Genomic DNA, 8582 nt, shown 5'->3' on the forward strand with positions numbered 1-8582 from the left:
GTGGTGCACCAAAACTGGTCACAACATGAGCCAGGGAGCAAAAAGGAGCAAAAGGGAACTGGGTCCTACAGTGCTCTTTGGGGTCAAGTTCCAATGATCTAAGTACCTTTTGTCTAAGGCTTCCCTCTTGAAGGTTCCATCACCTTCCAACAGCACCATGCTGGGGACCAAGACTTTAACACACAGCCTTTCAGGGGAATTCAAGAGTCAAGCTGTAGTGTAGACTCTACTCCATGTGACTCATTGATACAAACAACAGTGATCTCGGGGTGCTGATATAGTCCTTGATGCCTTCAAAGAATAAGGAACATCATTGTTCCAGAAAAATATAAATAATGTATTATTAAAGGATAAAATAATGTTATTATTAAATAATAGATATAAGAACCCGGAGCACATTTGGATAATAATAGCTTAGACTACCACTTGTAGACTATTAGACTATCAGTCATGATTAAATGACATCTCAGTGCTTACTATGTGGTTTGAATTTGTAAAGTGATGCATTGTAGTTTTGCAGCAAGTGCCTGGTTTAAAGGAAACCCCGTATGGCTCCCATCCTTGCAGAGTTCCTAGGTTAGGATGTCAACCAGATTGAGAATCTGACACAGCAAGGTCCCATGTACAAGCGAACCAGATGTCAACCAGGCTGCCCACCACCCCTCCCAGGCTCTGAATCGGCTCTCAAACTCTCTCTGCACCAGACAGCCAAAGTTCAATCCTTCTGCCAAAATTCTTGTGCGTTCCTGTTACATTCCCAGTCACCTCTGCCTTCAGCTTCTGCAGAATTTCTATTCTCCACACTCGGCTTTGCAGCTGTTTCCATACTTTTCCTTGGAGTCCACCCAAACTCCAAACACAGCCCTTAATTCTTTGCTTCTCCTGTTAAAAGCCGATGCATGGGAAGCAGCTGCATGGGGTAGGGTTTTGCTGCCAGTTTGATGACAAGGAAGGTTACACTGCAGGGTCAGAGGGCAGTGATGCTAACACCGGGGAGTAGACGCCATCTTTCAAAATGGTTCCATCAACTCTGATGTCGCTTCCCTGCTGTTCTGGTAAGAAGCCTTGCTGTCCTTTCTCCCTTCTTTTCCACTCTTGAACGAATACAGTTCTCATCCCAAGTGAAATGGGAGCCAGCCAGGAATAGTGAGCTTTCTGTTTGATAGTCATCCAGAGAGATGAAGTGTTAGCATCGAGGCAGGATCTGCATGGGTTCTGTGAGAATTTAGGAAAAGATGTGACACGCCATGCCTGAAGGATTGGGCATTGTCACAGGAGGAAGCGACCCTTGACCCTTTAGGGTAGGGGAGGGAGTGAACCTCTCTTTGATTCTTCATTGAAGGAGAAACCTAAGTGGCGAAGTAAAGTAATCTATGAGGCTGTGGGGGAGAGGAAGTAAGATCTCCTTCTAACCCATAGTAAGGGCCGTGATTGTCACCCCATCCCAAAAGACAGATTAATAAGAGAAAAATACAGCAAATTATTTAACAAAGTTTCCATTGCATATAGGGCTTCAGAGGCAAAGGCAGAGAGATCCAAGGAGAGCTGTATTTTTATGTTAAATTTGATGAAAGAGCTGGACAGTGCTGGAGAAATATGCTTGAAAAAAAGTGACCTCATCTAACGCTGTAAGGTGGAGTGGGACAGGGAGCTCCAGCAAAGCCTGCCACTTCAGATTTCCCTGTGTGTCTCTAAGCGCTTCCTTCCTCCAGGGCAGGGGAGGACACCTGACTAAGGACGGCTGTTATGATTTACATATAGGTATCCTCCTGGCATCCTCGGCGGGACTGTAGGTGGGTGACTGATAAGAGGGACATCACAGCTGACGCGCTGCTGGGAGGCGGGTCACTGTGGGCTCCGGCAGGAAGGTTCTGTCTCTCTTCCCGCTGGACCTTGACTCTGCATCCTGTGGCTGTGCTGTGCGCAGCCGTTCCTCCACTCGGCCCCTGTGGCTGTCCTGGTGCCAGCCGACTATGGACTGAGCAATGAGCCAAAAGAAACCTCTTCTCTAAGCTGAGGGTGCCCCGATTGTGTCTCAGCGAGGCTGGAACTAGCTATGATGATACATTTTGGAATGACAAGGGGATGGAGTAACCTTCACAGAGTGGCTCTCTAGATTTACGGCTTACTTTGGGGGAGAAGAATTCCCGTGAATATGACCAACTTAGGGGCACAGATGAGGGGAAAAGAAGAAGAGCAAGTGGAGGGCAGGGAGAGCTTGCCTTTGAGGCCCTTCTGACTTCTGGTCTAAGCACACAGCTTGCTGTGGTCCTGCACTCTGGGCTGTCACAGCCCGAGGCCTGGTGGGCTGGAGCAGGGGGTCCTAGCACAGAAGAAACCAACATTTCCAACAGCCTGTGTTAGCCTGACTGACAAAACTTCATTTAGTTTTTGGTTTGCCTTTAATAGAATAGTTTAATTTATTTTATTTTATAAAGAATATAAGTCCGGGGGGCTGGGGATTTAGCTCAGCGGTATAAGTGCCTGCCTTACAAGCAGGCAGTCGTGAGTTCAATCCCCGGTACCGATAAAAAGGAAAAAGGAAAAAAAAAAAAAAATCCAACCAAATTAAAAAGAAAAACTGCCAGAATAAAGTCAACCAAAAACACAAAAACAAAAAATCCCAATGAAAGCAATCAAGGTGTTTAATACAAGATAGTAGGAAGTCAACAATGGCTACCATAATAAATCTTTTTTTAATTTTTAATTTTGTTTTTTGGTTTTTTTTGGTCTTTTTGAGACAGGGTTTCTCTATGCAGTTCAGGCTGGCCTTGAGCTCACTTTGTAGCCCAGGCTGGTCTTGAACTCGAAATGATCCTACTGCCTCAGCCTCCTGAGTGCTGGGATTACAGGCATGAGCCACCACGTCTGGCTACCATGATAAATCTTGCTATCTTCAAAATAGCTGCCCATGCCACTGAACATAATAAAATAAAATAAAATAAAACAAACAAACAACAACAACAACAAAAAAAAAACAATGAAAATGATACAGGACTTCAAAACAAGATAATAGGAACCAACAATGGCTACCGCCTTCCCTTTTCAGACATTGCATTTTCACTGTATCTATTGTATATTTTGGATCCCACTAACTCCTTCAGCTTTTTATACTAGGGAAGAAACACAATGTTCATCCATGTGAATTTGAACCATTTCACCCATGACAATGATCTCAAGTTGCATCCATTTACCTACAAGAGCCTCAAGATTACCCTTGTGTCTAGCCGAGTAGCTTTCTATTGTATAAAAATGTCATATTTTTCGTATCCCTTCTACTCTGATAGGCAAGCTGCCCCTGTCACATAAGCATTGTTTTCTCTCCTTTGACTTTCAGTCTATGAATTTCCTTTTGACTTAAGTGTGTCTCTTGTATACAGTGTATTGGTGGATCTTGTTTCTTGATCCTGTCTGTCTGTGTTTCTTTTTACTGGTGAACTGAGGCTATGTACACTAATGGTTGTGACCAACATGCACTGGCTTGTCTCTGCCCTGCTATTTGCTTGCCATTGGCTCCCTACTTCTCCCTCTATTCAGCTGCCTGCACCACTCAGAGATCCCCCTCTGCTGCTGTTCTTGGAACAATGGTCATCTTTATCTCTCTCTAGAATGTCCTAATCACTCCTTGTAGGATTGGTTTGGTGGTCATGAATTCCTTCAGTTCTTTGTCATGGAAGTATCTTATTGCTGCATTAATTTTGAAAGAGTTTTACAGGATACATCAATCTGGGTTGGAAGTTGTTTTCTTTCAGGACTTGAAATACTTCATTCCAAGATTTTCTTGACTTGATGGTTTGTATTGAGAAATCTGTCATGATTCTGATGGGTTTTCCTTTATAGGTGATCATTTTATTTCTCTAATAGCTTTTAATATTCTGTTCTTGTGCTGAATCCCTGGAATCTTGATTGTTATATGTCTGGATTTAGATTTATTTTGCTTATGGCTATCTAGAATTCCACATGCCTCACTAATCTATAAGTCAGGTCCTTTCCCTATGCTTGGGAAGTTCTCTGCTGTTACTATGTAAATAGTCTCTTTATGTCATACATGTTGACTCCTGCTTTTTCACTGACACCTATCACTCTTAAATTATTTTTCTTTGCATCATCTTGCAACGATTCAATTGTTGTTTCCTGGTTCCTTGTTATTTTTAAGAAATCTTGCCTTTCGAGATTGCTAACTATAATACTGCCTTCAAGGTCTGAAAGCTTATCTTCAGTTTTTTTCAAGTGGTTTTGCCTGTGGGCATGTGGGAGCAGGGCTGGCTGCTGCGTCTCCCAGACCACACTGGTTAGCTGCAGGAAGCACCCTCACTGGAGCTGGCTAGTAATGGAATTTTCTGCAAAGGATTTTAAAGATCAGAGGCCAGAGGCCAGAGGCAATTGATTTCTTCAAGGCAAATTTAAGATCCTGCAAAGACTGGAGGGTTTTCTACTGTATCTTTTATAGCAGTAGCTTCAAATGACAATCTAAAGGGTTAGAACTGAATTCTGTGACTCAGTGGTCCCCAAATGTGGGATGTGTGTGCCAACTGGGAATGAACAAATATGTTAAAAATTGATTTATAGCTTCAGCTCATGCATTAATTCCAAATTACTTTCAGAATTTATTTGCAGTAAAGTTGAATTTTTATTGATGTATAGTTCTCTTAGTTGTAAGCTACATATATAGAGCCTGATGGCCATCACTATGATCGGAACATACAGTGTCTTTGCTCCATAATTGTGACACAAGAGATGATGATATGTTTTTAAATTGATCCATTCATGTAAGTAGTATTTATCAGTATTTAAAATATATTAGTATAGTAACCCATGTTCATAATTTTGGAATGAAGAGTCGTATTTTTGAGACATATGCTTAAATTGTGCTTTACAGATAAAAGTGTAAGGAAAAAGGGGCTGGATGTGACCTGTATAGATGATATATAATAAGAGTTGTTAATTTGAAAAACATTATATAAGCTGATTTCTGTAAGTTGGTAAATGGGCAACAGCAACGAGGAAACTGTTATGATACAGACTGGAAGGCTGGGGGATCAAGTAGGAGATGATGGTGGGTATTCAAGTGAGAAGTGCTGATGGCCTGGCTAATCAGCAGCAGGGAGAAGGCTGGACTTAGGAGACTTCTGGGAGGAGGTGGGAGTGCGGTAAATAGCCAGGGGCTGGGGGAGAGGGGAAGCTGGACATTGCTGTCAGGGGCGCTGTCTGGGGGCTGGGGCTGGTGATGGCACCACTGATGGATGCGTGACCTCAGAAGGTGAGGCAGAATATGGGATGGTGAGCAGCTGATTGATATAATGTGATATGATGTAAAGTGGGGTGCACAGCACTAGGATTACTTTGGGGGTTTATGGTTGATAGTTCTAACCAATTAGAGGTAGTTAAAATATATTCGGGCCTGTTTCCCATACTGGTCACCCCATATTCCTGGAAATGTGTTTTAAAACAGACACTGCTTAATCTTTGTAGAAAATTGTTCTTCAGACTTTTAAACAATTAAACCTCAGGGTTTCTCTCAACTGGAAAATTTGGCATCTACGAGACAATCATTAGTGTTGTCTAGTCATTCACTATGAGATCTGTTTTTTAGTTTCCACAGCTACATGAGGACATGTGGTGTTTGATTTTGTGACTCGCTTATTTCACTTACCGTGTCCTTCAATTCTACTCATTTTGGGGCGAGCAACTGGAATTTGTTTTCATTATTGGATAGTATTCTATTGCATGTAGTACAGACCACATGTTCCTTGTCCACTCATCTATTGATGGGCCCCTTGGGTGATCCCATATCTCAGCTACTGTGAATAAACACAAATAAACATGGAAGTGCAAACCATCTCTTCAGTGTGCTGATTTCATTGCCTTTGAATATACACCCAGAGGTGGGGTTGCTGAGATACCAAAATAGACAAGAGAAATCACTTCTTGTGTTTTGTAGCCTTGTCTGATAACTATAACACACAATGGTCAATCATCTATAAAATATATAAAAATAACTAGAAGAGTCTGCATGTTCCTAACATGCACGAAGGAGCAGACATGCCAATGACCCTGATTTGACACAGCACCTTACAGACATGTATCCAATTATCCTACTGTACCAACGGACATGTAAAAACATCACATTAACCTTAAGAAAGCTTACAAGGGCTGAGGATTTAGCTCAATGGTTCAAGTGGTTACCTGGTAAGCACAAGGTTGTGAGTTTGATCCCTGGTACCAAAAAAAAGAAAGAAAGAAAGAAAAAAGAACCTACTTCTGGGGCTGGGGATTTAGCTCAGCAGCATAAGCACCTGCCTTGCAAGCAGGTGGTCGTGAGTTCGATCCCCGGTACAGATAAAAAAGAAAGCTTACAAAAGAAAGCGAAAAGAATCACCCTTCTTGGGCAGCACTTTCTCTCTTTTGTATCCTCATTCTCACAAGTTTTCAGTAAGAATGGAGTGCAGGGCTGGATCCAAAAGGATGGAGCTGAGGGTGAGCCTGGGGAGACGGTTTGCTTCTTGCAGCAGGTCTGAGACTATATTGGGCAAAAAAGGAAATTTGGAGAGGATCAGGTTTATTTTAGAGCAAAAGCTAAAGGCTATAATTGCAAGATGTTAGACAGGGTCTTATTTATGATGCAATATTTCCTCAGAAACTTCGGTGACTATTTTGAACAGTGATAAGCAAAGTGGCAGACAAGGCCTGTACCCAAAAAGGTGTGTGAGAAAACATTAGGAGAAAGGGGGATGCAGATTTACTCTTTAATTTGAGAAAAATAACAACAATGCTAAGCTTTATTGATATTTACCACACACCTTGGGCATAAGTGGTCCATGTGTATAACCTATGAGTAAATGTCATATTGGGCATTCCTGCTTACAAATATGTTACTGAGAGGGACACATGATCCAGAGCGTTTGGATTTATTTGTGTAACAGAAAGATGAGAAGCAGGCAGGCTAGAAGGAGGCAGATGGGTTGTATTGTGGTGAAGATGTGGGGCGGAGCGGCGGTGGGGGAGTTGGATAGAGTCAGATGCCATGGTATTTAGGAGGGGGTCTACGGTGATTGATGGGTTGTGAGCGAATCTTTGCAAAAGCCTTTCCCTTCCACTGAAAACCTAGCGCTGCCTGGCTAGCACTTCCAGAGAGGGGCTGTCATTTCTGTGCTGGTGATATATTCCAGCTCCTGATTGCTGGCTTTTCCCCTCCTAGTCATGGGGAGCTGTGTCTCCAGGCATTCAGTGGATGCTAAATAAATGTTACGCTGTGACTATTACACTAAGTGGATGGGTAGCTAAAAGAGACATATTTTTAAATAAGGAAATAGTCTCCTCGTTTTGCTTTAAGAATGAATGAATAAAGCATAATGGTACACTATGAAATCAAGGCTTGTAAGACCTGCCCTAGGATTTCGTATTACAGTTTGGAAATGACTGGTATTAGTCATTTTTTGATTTATTTGAAATTTATATGTTAATTAGGGACACTACCAAATACTCCTACTTTACAAACTGTAAGTATAAAAGTCAAAATTAACCATAAAAGTTATTTTCGCCTTACAAAATATGAGTCAAAATTAGCCATAAAAGTTATTGTCAAAGCATTTCCTTTCAGACCCTTAAGGAATGCTGACTATTCAACAAAGAATTGTTGCATAAAGAAGATTTTGGGTCCCATGATCTGGCTGAAACTTTGCACCAACAGCTGCTTATCTCAAGAATGGAATTTCCTGTTAATATTTTTGCAGGCTAATTGTTCATCAAAAGTATAACAAATGTCAACAAATATCACAAATGTGTTGCGTCTTAGTAGTTAAGAGACAGCAGAAATAGTTCAGATGTTTAACTTGCTGGTGCTTAAAAAGCAGCAGCAGGATCTTTAGCTCTTGTTGCAAGGAACCCTTGAGGGATTAATGCTATTCAGAGCAGCCATTTGGTGGAAATGCTCTCTTTCCTTTCCATTTACAGCCTAGGCTCAGGGAAGAAATGACATTGGGACTTCAAACAGCCAAGTTTAATGTACTTTTGTTTTGCGTGAATTTCTCATACTTTTCACCCCAACCACACATGTAAATAAATTTCCTTAGAATAAAAATGCTTCAGGCAGACTAGAAAGCATTTTTGGCAATAGTCACAAAAATGTCTCCTTTTGAATATCAGAGGAGAGCTGCTCAGGGTGAGGTCCCAGAGGTGGGAAGTCGCATCCCCAGGACATCAGGGCTCAGAGTGAGGACAAGCTTCCTGCAACGCAGGCCATGGATTTTTTTTTTTTTTTAAAAAGCATTGCCAGTTGGGGTTTTTTCCTCCCCTCTCAGTAAAATTAGCATTTTGCGTTGAGGTGTAAACTCAGGAGCTGTTTTGGAAAGGTGCTCAGGGAAAAAAATTTAGCACAACAGTCTGCTCTTCCTCAGAGTATGAAACATGCCCTATTTTCTTTTCTGCAGTCCTAACAAATCCAGGATTCAAAGCATCAAACCAGGGGAAGGTCTTTGTGTTGTTCTCTTCCTGATGCTGTCAGACTTTGTTTCTTCTTCAGATGAAGAGCAAATAGGCTTCTGGAAAGCAGAGGATGCCTCTCAGCTTGTGGGCATCTTCCT

The sequence above is a fragment of the Cavia porcellus genome, unplaced genomic scaffold (genome assembly GCF_034190915.1).
Source record: "Cavia porcellus strain 051 isolate PalLab524CR breed Dunkin Hartley unplaced genomic scaffold, mCavPor4.1 scaffold_11, whole genome shotgun sequence".
NCBI lineage: Eukaryota > Metazoa > Chordata > Mammalia > Rodentia > Caviidae > Cavia > Cavia porcellus.